Here is a 14,075-nt window from a genome sequence, read left to right as displayed (position 1 = left end):
GCTATGTAGTAGAATCGTCAAATTGAAGATGTTTTTCTCTTACAATTAGTTAGTCACTGCCTGAACACTCCTTGTATATAATGTAACTATAATATAGTCGAATTTACAGCAGTAAACAGTAATAAACACTTAATTTAAATCAGCGTACTTTTTATTTGTGATTTAAATTATAGCGTGTTTTTAGTTGATTCACAATGTTGTTCACATTGAAATTGCTATAGGTTGTTATTAATTTTTTCCAGTTTATGTGTTTTTAAGTGTAGCGTCTGTGTAATTAACTTTTTAATATCTTCTTTGAACAAATAATATATTTTGAAATTAACTTTTAAACTTGAAACACGATAAGTAATCACATAAAAAAATTAAGGTGGTGAGAATAACTCGAAAAAAATTGGTTAAGCAGCTTAACACTGAAAATATAAACACGTAAAAACAAACTGAAAACAAAATCTCTCACCATAAAAGTTTCTCGCCTCGCATCTCAAATATGGCAAAGACATGTTATTACAGAACACGCTTTTTACACCTCGCGGCAACTTTTTCAACAAGTCGTTACATTTAAATGGCATTTTCCTGTAATTTTATTCAAATAAGGGATCACCGTCTAACCCGATGAAAGTAGATTATTTATATTTATAGCATTCATCACCACTGCTGCAACCTCCAGCCACGTGTGAAACCACTTCGCAACAAACTATTTTCGCCACATTTTCACAAACCGAAAACCCAAACAAGCGGTAATTTCCGCGTGTTCCGCTTTTTCAAAGCTCGTCAAAGCCCCCGGCGCTCAGCCAGCATATCGGATTTTTAATAGCGCTCTTATTGAAAAGGATAACACGAACATTTTCCTCATTTACGAAAGCAGACCCCCAGCTCGGCTATAATTAAAAAATTAATAAAGACTGCATCATCACAGTACAGCAATTAAAATTAGCTGTATCATGGCAAATTATCAAGGGCCGCTGTTAAAAACCGTCCAGAATGAGTAGCCTTTACACAAATTACCGGTTCATCGTCGAGCCCTGTAATTTTGACGCCGAAAGATGCGTTAAAAACAGAGAAGGGTTCTGCAGAGGAACGTCGTTACTACCATATTTTACTATTTGTGTAATTTCGAAAATTGATTTTTTTACAAGCAGGTGTGCTTAAGGTGCGATTTATGGGTGAGAGCTGCAAGACGGTGCTAATTTAAGGGGAGTGATAAGAAGATCAAAGGCTTCGAGGGGGATAGTTGGATGGTGTAAGTACTAGTCGTTGGTTAAAATATCTTTGCTTCAGGGTAAATTCATAAAAGGTCAGTAATAACAAGCTTACAGTTTCTGATATATTTAAAGCAATATTTTTCACTCTTTTCGTTTATTTTTTTTTCTGTTTAGTCTAATTTGTTTTGTATGTACAACGTGTTGCTCACCACGCGAGCTCAAACTATTTCATATATTATGTATTCGTCTAATCTCACAAAAAATTTGCAGATATAGATCAGGACGTACTGTTGCGTAAAATATACCGTATTTACGGTCTAAAAATATTCGCTTTGGAACTCAGTTTTTTTTCTAAATCCTAAAATTTAGCATATTTCAAAGTAAAGAGTGACTTTGAGGAAATTATAGCAGTTATCGAAGAAATGAAGGTCGAAATCTACAAAATAATGTCTCTCGGCAAGTTTCGAAAATCGTCGAAAAAGGCTCGAGGAGGTAGATTTTGAAAAATTTTTGTTTTTGAAAAGTTGTCCAAAAATCAGTAAAAAATTTTGGAATAAAAATATCGACTTGATGATTCGAAAACTATAGCGTGTCGATAAACACCATTCCCGGGGCAAGATTTTAGAAATATTCGCTTTTGAGTTATTTTTTTTAATCCCTAAAATTGCCACATTTCAATGAGCGATTTTGAAAAAACGGTAAGAGTTTTCGAAGAAATTAGGCCGAAACTAACTTTTGGTTATCAAAATCTAAAAGAAAATGCCTCTGGATAAGTTTCGAAAATGGTCGAAAATGGACCGAAATTTTCATAAAAGTTTAAAAAATTTTTTTTAAGTCTAAAAATACGCAAAAAAATGTGGGGTATAGATATCAACGTGCTAAGTAGAAAAATATAGCGTGTTCGTGGATCTGGGGCAAGATTTTAGAAAAATTCGCGTTTGAGTTAATTTTTTTTAAATCCCAAAAATCACCGAATTTCAATGGACGATTCTAAAAAAACGGAAGGAATTTTCTAAAAAGTAAGTCCGAAACTAATTTCTGGATGTTGAAATTTAGAAGAAAATGTCTTTAGGTAGGTTTGAAAAATTTTGCTTCCAAAAAAGTTGTCTAAACATCTTCAAAAAATTCTAGGATATAGATATCGACGTCCTAATTCAAAAAATACGGCGTGTTCATTGTCCTGGATCAAGAATTTAGAAATATTCGCCTTTGAGTTCATTTTTTTCAATTCATAATAATTATTCAATATTTGAGTAAGCGATTCTAGGCGATCGTAGGACTTTTCGAAGAAATGGGGCTGAAATTAATTTCTGCATGTCGAAATCCACAAAAAAATGTCTTTGGATAAGTCTTCAAACTGAGCGAAAAAAGGGGAAATTTTCACAGATAGTGAGAATTGAAAAATTTCTCTTTTTGAAAAAAATTACTGAAAATACGCAAAAAATTGTGGGATGAAGATTTCAAAATGCTGATTCGAAAAATATTGCATGTTTGTGATCCAGGGGCAAGATTTTAGAAAAATTCTCTTTGGAATTCATTTTTTTTTAATCCTAAAAATTGTAGTATTTCAATGAATGAATCGAGAAAAATTATAGAAGTTTTCGGAGAAATGAAGCCGAAATTAACCTTAGGTAACTTAAAAATGGGCGGCAAAGGGCCAAAATGTTCATAAAGGAGGAATATTAAAAGCGGTTTCCTTTTGAAAAAGTTGCCCAAAAATTCGCGGGTGTAGGGACCAAGATTTTAGAAAAATTTGCTACTGAGTTCTTTTTTTAATCCAAAGAGTTACTTGATTTCAGTGGGCTAGGAGTTTTTAGATAAGCTTCGAAAAGAGTTGAAACACGGCCGAAATTTTCATAAAGGGAAAGTATCGAAAAATTTTGCGTTTGAAAAAGTTGTCTAAAAATCCATAAAAAATTCTGGGATGTAGATATTGACGTCCTAATTCGAAAAATATAGTGTGTCCATGGTCCTGGACCAAGAATTTAGAAAAATTCGCCTTTGAATTATTTTTTTTTCCAAATCATAAAAATTACCATATTTGAATAAGCGATTCTAGAAAATGGTAGGACTTTTCTAAGTCTGCATGTCGAAATCTACAAGAAAATATCTTTGGTTAAGTTTCAAAGATGGACGAAAAAGGGCAGAATTTTTCATAAATGGCGAGAATTGAAAAACTTTTGCTTATGAAAAAAATATCTGAAAATACGCAAAAAGTTCTGGGATAGAGTTTTCAAGAGACTAATTCGAAAAATATACTCGTAGCATGTTTGTGATCCCGTAGGACGATTTTAGAGAAATTCACTTTGAAATTCTTTTTTTTTTTAATTTCAAAAATTGCTATGTTTCAGTAGTCAGCAATTCGAGAAAAATTGTGGGAGTTTTCGAAGAAATCTGGCCGAAAATAACTTCTATATGTCGAAATCTATAAGAAAATATCTTTAGGTAAGTTTCGAAAAATTTTTGATTTTGAAAAAGTTGTCTAAGAATTGCAAAAAATTCTGGAATGTAGATATCGACGTGCTGATTCGAAAAATATGGCATGTTTGTCATCCCACGGTAAGATTTTAGGAAAAGTCGCTTTGAAATTCAATTTTTCTTAATTCTAAAAATTGTCATATTTCAGTGGGCGATTCTAAAAAAAATGGTAGGAAGTATCGAAGAAATGAGGCAAAAACTAAATTCTGCATTTCGAAATCTACAAGAAAACGTCTTTAGGTAAGTTCGAAAAAGAACTGAAATTTTCATATGGAGTAAAAAATAAAAAACTTGCGATTTTGAAAAAGTTGTTTAAAAATTCGCAAAAAAATTTGGTATAGTGATACCGAGGCAAGATTTTAGAAAAATTCGCTTAGGGATTATTATTTTTTTAATCCTAAAGATTGACAATTCTATGATCGATTCGAGAAAAATTGTACGAGTTTTCGGAGAAATGAGGCGGAAACTAACTTCTGTATGTCGAAATATACAAGAAAATGTTTTTAGATGAGTTTCAAAAATGGACGAAAAAAGGCTGAAATTTTCATAAAAGGCGAGAATTGAAAAATTTTTGTTTTTGAAAAAAATAGAACGAAAATACACAAAAAAATCTGTGATAGAGTTATCTAGATGCTGATTCGAAATATGCAGCACATTTTAGAAAAATTCGTTTTGGGATTTTTTTTATACTAACAATTGACAATTGAGTGACAGATTCGAAAAAAATTGTAGAAGTTTTCGAAGAAATGAGGCGGAAACGAACTTTTGGATCTCGAAATCAACACGAAAATATCTTGAAGTAAGTTAAAAATGGGCGAAAAAGTGCCAAAATATTCATAAAGAAGGAATATTGAAAATGGTTTACTTTTGAAAAAGTTGGCCAAAAATTTTCGGATTTAAGTATCGATGTGCTGATTCGAAGAATATTGAGTATTTATGATCAGGGACCAAGATTTTAGAAAAATTTGCTTTAGAGTTCTGTTTTTTGATTCTAAGAATTACCTGACCAGTGGGCGATTCTAGAAATTCGGTAGGAATTTTCGAAAAAATGAGACCGAAAGTAACTTTTGGATCTCAAAATCTAAAAGAAAATGTCTTTAAATAAGTTTCAAAAAGGGTTGAAAAATGGCCGGAATTTTCACAAGAGATTTGTTTTTAAAAAGGTTGTCTAGAAATCCATGACAAATTCTAGGAACTAAGTAGATATCGACGTGCGAATTCGAAAAATACAGTGTGTTCATGGTCCTACGCAAACAATTTAGGAAAATTCGCTCTTGAGTTTGTTTATTTCAAATCATAAAAATTTCCCTATTTCAATGGCTGATTTTAGAAAAATGGTACGAGTATTCCAAAAAATGAGGGCGAAATAAACTTCTGCATGTCAAAATCTAGGTACAAGAAAATGTTTTTGGGTAGGTTTAAAAAAACATGAAAAGGGGCCGAATTTTTCATAAATAATAGCGAAAATTGAAAATTCTGATAGTGGGATATCAACGGCTCATTCTAAAAATATAGCATGTTTGTGATCCGTGTTAAGATTTTATAAAATTCACTTTGGAATTCAATTTTTCTAATCTTAAAAATTGCCATGTTTCAATGACCGATTCACGAAAAATTATAGTTTTCGGAGAAATCGGGCCGAAACTAACTTCTGAATGACAAAATAGATAAGAAAATATCTTTCGATAAGTTTCAAAAAAGGGCGAAGAAGGGCCGAAATTTCCACAAAGGAGGAATTTTGAAAAATGTTACTTGCTAAAAAGGTGTCTAAAAATCAACAAAAAATTCTGGAAGCAAGATTTTAGAAAAATTCACTCTTGCGTTAATTTTTTTTCACATCCCAAAAATTTCTAGATTTCAGTGGGCGATTCTAGAAAAACAGTAAGAATTTTGGACAAAGTAGGGCCGAAACTAACTTCTGGATGTCGAAATCTCAAAGAAAATGTTTTTAGATGAGTTTCAAAAATGGAAGAAAAAAGGCCGAAATTTTCATAAAAGTGGAGAATTGAAAAATTTTTGTTTTTGAAAAAAATAGAATGAAAACACGCAAAAAATTCTATGATAGAGTTATTAAGATGCTGATTCGAAAAATACAGCACATTTGTGATCTTGAGGCAAAATTTTAGAAAAATTCGCTTTAGGATTTTTTTTATACTAACAATTGACATTATTGAATGATTCGAGAAAAATTAGTGAAGTTTTCGAAGAAATGAGGCAGAAACTAAATTTGGGTGTCGAAATCAACAAGAAAATATCTTGAGGTAAGTTAAAAATGGGTGAAAAAGTACCAAAATGTTCATAACGAAACAATATTGAAAATGGTTTACTTTTGAAAAAGTTGGCCAAAAATCCGTAAAAAATTTTCGGATTTAGGTATCGATGTGCTGATTCCAAGAGTATAGAGTATTTATAATCAGGGATCAAGATTTTAGAAAAATTTGCTTTAGAGCTCTGTTTTTTGATTCCAAGAATTACCTGATTTCAGTGGGCGATTCTAGAAAATCGGTAGGAATTTTCGAAAAAGTGAGACCGAAACTAGCTTTTGGATCTCAAAATCTAGAAGAAAATGTCTTTAAATAAGTTTCAAAAAGGGTTGAAAAACGACCGGAATTTTCATAAGAGATTTGTTTTTAAAAAAGTTGTCTAGAAATCCATAACAAATTCTAATAATGAGATATCAACAGCTGATTCTAAAAATATAGCATGTTAAGATTTTAGAAAATTCACTTTGAAATTCAATTTTTTCTAATCCTAAAAATTACCCTGTTTCAATGGCCGATTCGAGAAAAATTGTAGTTTTCGGAGTTTTTGAGTTCATTTTTTTTCACATCCCAAAGATTTCTAGATTCCAGTGGGCGATTCTAGAAAAACGTAGGAATTTTGGACAAAGTAAGGACGAAACTAACTTCTGGATGTCGAAATCTATAAGACAATGTCTTTAGACAGTTCTTTAGTTTCGTAGAGTCGAAAAACGGTCGAAATTTTCATAAAGGGTGAATATTGAAAAATTTGATTTTGAAAAAGTTGTCTAAAAATTGCGAACAATTCTGGGATGTAGATATGGACATGGTTATTCGAAAAATATAGCATGTTTATCATCCCGTGGGAAGATTTTAAGAAAATTCGTTTTGGAATTAATTTTTTTTTTAAATCCCAAAATATGCGATTCTAGAAAAAAAGGGTAGGACTTACCGACGAAATAAGGGCAAAACTAAATTCTAAATATCAAAATCTATAAGAAAATGCCTTTCGGAAAGTTTTAAGAATGTTCCAAAGAGGATTGAAACGGAGGAAAAAATCAAAAAGTTATGATTTTGAAAAAGTTGTTTAAAAATTCGCAAACAATTCGGGGATAGAAATACCGACGTGGTCATTCGAAAAATACAGCGTGGTTGTGATCCCGCGGCAAGATTTTAGAAAAATTCGCTTTTAATTTTTTTGATTTTGAGTAGATAATACAATGTTTTCTACAACAAACGTCCTTTAGGTAAGTTTTGAAAATGGTAGAGGAGGGGTCTAAATTTTCAAAAAGGAAAAGTATTGAAAATTTGTTATTTTGAAAAGGTTGTCTAAAAGTGCACCAAAAATTTGACACACATCGATGAACTAAGTCAAGAAATATAGCGTATTTATGGTCTCGAATCAAAATTTTAGAAATATTAGCTTTGGCATGCAGTTTAAAAAAATCTCAAAATTGACATATTTCTCTAGGCGATTCTGGTAAGATGACAAGAATGGTCCAAAAAATGGGCCCGAAGTATCTTCTAGAGATCGAAATCAACCAACAAAATTGTTTAATTTTAAACAAGAAAATATTTAATAGATTTCTGAAATAAATGAAAAAATAAACTAAAAATAATTTATAAAACGGAACGAAGTATTGAAATACCTTTTCATAAAATAACAGTTCGTTAAGAAACCTTGAATATGTATATATGGCATACACGTTTTTTTTAATTGATGATAAATTGAATAAGCAGTCGGCGGTCAACTGTTATCTCGCAGTAGCAAAAAGAGGTTAATTTTATAGTTTTGGACATTTTTTTTTCTACGATTGCGGTACACGTATAATTTTCGGAATAAGTATTTTCTAAGTATTTTAAATTTTTTGGTTGGTTGCGGCTCCACCACTTCTTTATTCCCATTCATTTGCTTATGTCGTGTACACCAATTCCTTCGTAATGCCCTTATAATACAGCATCTAATGTAAATATAATGTTTCCTAGAACTGCAGCACGATTAAGTGCATACAGGCATGATTATTTAACAAATTGTTAAAGTACTTAGCAACCCAAGCTTATAAACACTCCATAACACTTAGCAGAAAAAACCGAGATCCTGGGGCTAACAATAATGACAATATCCTTCATTAAAATTCAGTACAACAACTACAAGCAGAGCTCGTACTTTCAAATAGAAAAACAAACAAGCAAACCCAAAGTAGAGAGAATAATCAATTTTACAACCAACCTTGTCATACGATACACACACTTAAACCCAGAAGGTACGGCCATTTATACCATCAATCTAGATTGACATTTCAGCTTTGATAGCCCCACGAAGGTCGCTCATAAACTCTACTCGGAACAATAATTGCTAGAGGCCACAAGTGCTCAATCAATATTACAATATTCAGATAGCCATAATAGCATCTGATTGTGACCTTTTTCCCGCTACCGCAAGCAATCCGCGACGTAGGCGCCAATCCTATTTGCTTAAAATATGATGTCGCGTCATCCTCTGCGAAAAAATCAACGTCTTAATCAGTTTTTGCAGGCACTTGTTAAAACGCAATTTCAGCCACCGAAACCATCGCATGATCTCCACAATTAAGTAAATCGAAAAAGTCCCTCGTTATGTTAAAATGACAGTGCATGCAATCGTCCGATTCGAAAGTAGTTCGGATGGAAAAAAAATCTCGTCGCTAATTAATCGGCGAAATAGGATCCTAATTGGGAAATCCGGCAACAAGAGAACATCAGGAATGGAGTTTTTGCCCGCAAACTAAAAACTGTTTATTCTTTCGCGTGATAATTGAAGCGTAAATATAATTAACTCGAGTTAAAGCTAACAAACAAGTTCAGAGGAACCGCCGAAAAAGTGTTAATAAAACGAGTTAATATGATTTGGGTAAGAAAGCTACCGATTTTCGGGGGGATGTGGGGCTGTTGGCGGTGTAATTGATGTTGATGTAATTTAATGGATGCGCAATTCGATTACGTTATTATATAACTAGAACAAACAAGAGACAGTCGTGCTAATGACGGCAATTAAGGCCTCCACTGCTATTAGACAATTAAGCAGTGTCGTGCGTGAGATTTGTTGAAATTAAAGCGGGCACACGTGATGCAACGATGGCGATGCTATGAAATTGAGATAATTACTGCAAAATTTAGAAATTTAGGGATTTAGTAAAACGTTCAAGCAAGGTCATTAGATACCCACATGTGCAACTCTCGACAAACATAATGTTGATTCAAACACACGAAGTGTCAAAAACCTGAAAACAGTACTGTTATCTGGTGAATGTAAAGCAGTTTTTTGAAAATAAATAAAACCATTTCTTGAAAGGTAATGCTAATTAAAATAACAAGGAAATCATTAGCTCTCTGTCCAGGAAGACTGTTTCTATGTACGATAAGGGCAAGACAACCGTTATTCTGAAGAAAGGATCAAAGATAAACTTGACAGTGGTATGTTAGTCAAGAAAAGTAAACAAACTTTTCAGGTTATATAGCAACTTGTATCTACCTCCGAAATTAGAATTAAATGGCATTTTTAAAACTCAATCCGTAATGTTTTCGATTAAAATTTGAACTTAAAAAACTGTTATCCATTGTAGTGTACCGAACAAAAAATTTATTGGAATTTCCGAATCAATCAAAATATCATTTATTTTATTTGCTTGATATTAGTTTTATTGTTCCAACTAAACAAATATTAATATGTTAAAAAATTATTGCATCAGAATCTCTAGGACCAAAATATTGTCTAGGAAATACTTTTTTCAATTCATTGTCCAGTTTTTTTCAAAAATGACTAATTTTGTTTTAACAATCCGTTACCGCAAAGTTAAAACCCAGAGTGTTTTAATGAAATAACAAGAAATTCCCAACAGGTGGAATATCTAGGTTTTATTGTTGTATTGTTGGTTGCCTATTGATCCTCAGAATGGATTTATATACAGGGTTGCTAAAAAGTATGGAAGCAGTTGAATACCTCGGCAACGGTTAGTTGAATTTTCTTGAAATTTGGGCTATATTTAAAAATGCTCAAGCTCTATTTTCTGTATTTTTTTTAAACTTTATACTTCAATTGTTTACAAGATTTTCTTTTCAATAGACGATTTTACCAAAAGCTTTACTAAATTACTTGATTGAACAATCCTTTGTCGTGAAATTAAAAACAACAGCAGTTTATAAAGTTTTCAACTCACTAAAATAAATTCACTTTTCATGTTTATTGGAACAGATATCCTGACGCCGATTTCAGATTTGTGCCTCGCAGAAGATTAATCTACAATTTGACACCAATTTCCAGTCGATTGAACCAATTTTAACCACTTTTTTGTAAAATGGAAAATTTTTGAAATTTTTTAAATCATTTTTCGTATTTATTCGACAAACATGTGAAAGCGATTTCAGATTTGTAACTGGCAGAAGATTATTTACAATTTGACACCAATTCTCAGTCGATTGAACCCATTTTAGCCATTTTTTTTGAAATTTTGAATTCACTTTTCGTGTTTATTGGAGCAGATATTCTGACGGAGATTTCAGATTTGTAAGTGGTGGAAGGTTGTCTACAATTTGACACCAATTTTCAGTCGATTAAACTAATTTTAACCGTTTTTTTGGAAAACTTGAAAAATTTCGAATCACCTTTATTGCGATAGAAGTAATGGAGTCGATTTCGGATTTGCAACTGGCCGAACAATTTGACACTAATTTTCAGTCGATTGAACCAATTTCAACAATTTTTTTTTGGAAATTTTTTGAATATTTTGGAATCATATTTTACCTTTATTGCAATAGATGTGGTGAAGGCGACTTCGGATTTGTAAATAGCGGAAGGTTATCTACAATTTGACACTAGTTTTCAGTCGATTGAACCAATTTTAACCGGTTTTTTGAAAAATTTTGGAATTAAATTTTACCTTTATTGCAGTAGATGTCGTGAAGGCGATTTCGGATTTGCAACTGGCAGAAGATTATGTACAATTTGAATCCAATTCTCAGTCGATTGAACCCATTTTAGCTATTTTTTTTTAAATTTTTTGGAAATTTTGAATTCACTTTTCGTGTTTATTGGGGCAGATATCCTGACGGAGATTTCAGATTTGTAACTGGTTAAAAGTTGCCTAGAACTTGACACTAATTTTCAGTCGATTGAACTAATTGTAACCATTTTTTTTTTGGAATTTGATTTCGGATTTGTAACTGGCCGAAGATTATCTACAATTTGACACTAATTTTCAGTCGATTGAACCAATTTTAACCTTTTTTTTTTTAATTTTTTTGAAAATTTTGGAATCATATTTAACCTTTATTGCGATAGAAGTAAGTCATGGAGGAGATTTCGGATTTATAACCGGCCGAAGATTATCTACGATTTGACACCAACTTTCAGTCGATTGAACCAATTTTAACCGTTTTTTTGGAAAATTTTTGAAAATTTTGAATTCACTTTTCGTGTTTATTAGAACAGAGATCCTGACGGCGATTCAAGATTTCTCACTGGCGGAAAATGATCTACAATTTGACACCAATTTTCAGTCGATTGAATCAATTTTAATAATTCTTTTAAACAATTTTTGAAAACTTTTTATTTACTTTTCGTATTTATTGGACCAGATATTGTGACGGCGATTTTAGATTTGTAGCTGGCGGAAGGTTATCTACAGTTTGACACCAATTTTCAGCCGATTGAACCAGTTTTAACCATTTTTTTGGAAAATTTTTGAAAATCTTGGAATCATATTTTACCGTTATTGAAATAGTTGTCGTGAAGGCGAATTCGGATTTCCAACTAGTGGAAAATCATCTACAATTTGACACCAATCTTAGGTCGATTGGACCCATTTTAGGTATTTTTTTTAGAAAATTTTTGAAAATTTTGGAATCAAATTTTACCGTTATTACCATAGAACTCATGGAGGCGATTTCGGATTTGTAATGGCCGAAGATTATCTACAGTTTGACACTAATTTTCAATCGATTGAACCAATTTCAACAGTTTTTTTGGAAAATTTTTGAAAATTTTGGAATCATATTTTACGTTTATTGCCTTCACCACCGATTTCGGATTTGTAACTGACGGAAGGTTTTCTAGAATTTGACACCAATTGCCGTCGATTGAACTAATTTTAAGTATTTTTTTGGAAAATTTTTGAAAATTTTCGAATCATATTTTACCTTTATTGGAACAGATATCGTGAGGACGATTTCGGATTTGTCACTGGCGGAAAATTATCTACAATGAGACACGAATTCTCATTCGATTGAATCTGTTTTGGCCATTTTTTTGGAAATATTTTGCAAATTTTGAATTCACTTTTCGTGATTATTAGAACAGAGATCCTGAAGGCGATTCCAGATTTCTCACTGGCGGAAGATTATCTACAATTTGGCACCAATTTTCAGTCGATTGAATCAATTTTAATAATTCTTTTGGAAAATTTTTGAACACTTCTTATTTACTTTTCGTATTTATTGGACCAGATATTGTGACGGCGATTTTAGATTTGTAGCTGGCGGAAGGTTATCTACAATTTGACACCAATTTTCAGTCGATTGAACTAATTTTAACCGTTGCTTTTGAAAATTTTTGAAAATTTTGGAATCAAATTTTACCTTAATTGAGATAGAAGTCATGGAGGCGATTTCGGATTTGTAACTGGCCGAAGATTATCTACAATTTAACACTAATTTTCAGTCGATTGAACCAATTTTAACGATTTTTTTTGAAAAATTTTGGAATCATATTTTACCTTTATTGCAATAAATGTGGTAAAGGCGACTTCGGATTTGTGACTAGCGGAAGTTTAGGCACAATTTGACACTAGTTTTCAGCCGATTGAACAAATTTTAACCGTTTTTTTCGAAAATTTTTGAAAATTTTGGAATCATAATTTACCTTTATTGTAATAGGTGTCGTGAAGGCGATTTCGGATTTGTAACTGACGGAAGCTTATCTACAATTTGACACCAATTTCCAGTGGATTGAACCAATTTTAACCATTTTTTTGTAAAATGGAAAATTTTTGAAAATTTTTAATCCATTTCTCGTATTTATTCGAACAGATATGGTGACGGCGATTTCAGATTTGTAACTGGCGGAATGTTATCTACAATTTGACACCAGTTTTCAGTCGATAGAAATAATTTTGACCATTTTTTTTGGAAAATTTTTGAATCACATTTTACCTTTATTGCAATAGATGCCGTGAAGGCGATTTCGGATTTGTAATTGTCAGAAGATTGTCTATAATTTGACACAAATTTTCAATCGATATTTTACCTTTATTGCAATAGGTGTCATGAAAGCGTTTTCGAATTTGTACCTGATGGAAGGTTGTCTACAATTTGACACCTGTTTTCAGTCGATTGAACTAATTATAACAGTTTTTTTTGGAAAATTTTTAAAAATTTTGGAATCATATTTAACCTTTATTGCGATAGAAGTCATGGACGAGATTGTGGATTTGTAACTGGCCGAAGATTATCTACAATTTGACACTAATTTTTGGTCAATTGAACCTACTTTAGCTATTTTTTTGGAAAATTTTTGAAAATGTTTAATTCACTTTTCGTGTTTATTGGAACAGATGTCGTGACCGCGACCTCGGATTTGTAACTTACTAGCGGATGGTTATCTACAATTTGACACCAACTTTCATCCGATTGAACCAATTTTAACCGTTTTTTTGGAAAATTTTTGAAAATTTTGGAATCAAATGTTACCTTTCTTGTAATAGATGTGGTGAAGGCGATTTCGGATTTGTAACTCACGGAAGGTTTTCTACAACTTGACACAAATTTTCCGTCGATTGAATTAATTGTAAGCATTTTTTTGAAAAATTTTTGAAAATTTTCGAATCATATTTTACCTTTATTGGAATAGATGTCGTGAAGGCGATTTCGGATTTGTAACTGGCGGGAAATTATCTACAATGTGACACGAATTCTCATTCGATTGAACCTGTTTTAGCCATTTTTTTGGAAATATTTTGCAAATTTTGAATTCACTTTTCGTGTTTATTAGAGCAGAGATCCTGACGGCGATTCCAGATTTCTCACTGGCGGAAGATTATCTACAATTTGGCACCAATTTTCAGTCGAATGAATCAATTTTAATAATTCTTTTGGAAAATTTTTAAAAATTTTTTATTCGCTT

The sequence above is a fragment of the Zophobas morio genome, unplaced genomic scaffold (assembly GCF_036711695.1).
Source record: "Zophobas morio isolate AGI-343-1 ecotype UQ-CSIRO unplaced genomic scaffold, CSIRO_AGI_Zmor_V1 ptg000004l, whole genome shotgun sequence".
NCBI lineage: Eukaryota > Metazoa > Arthropoda > Insecta > Coleoptera > Tenebrionidae > Zophobas > Zophobas morio.
The sequence above is the reverse complement of the archived record's forward strand: the minus strand, read 5'-3'. Positions refer to the sequence as shown.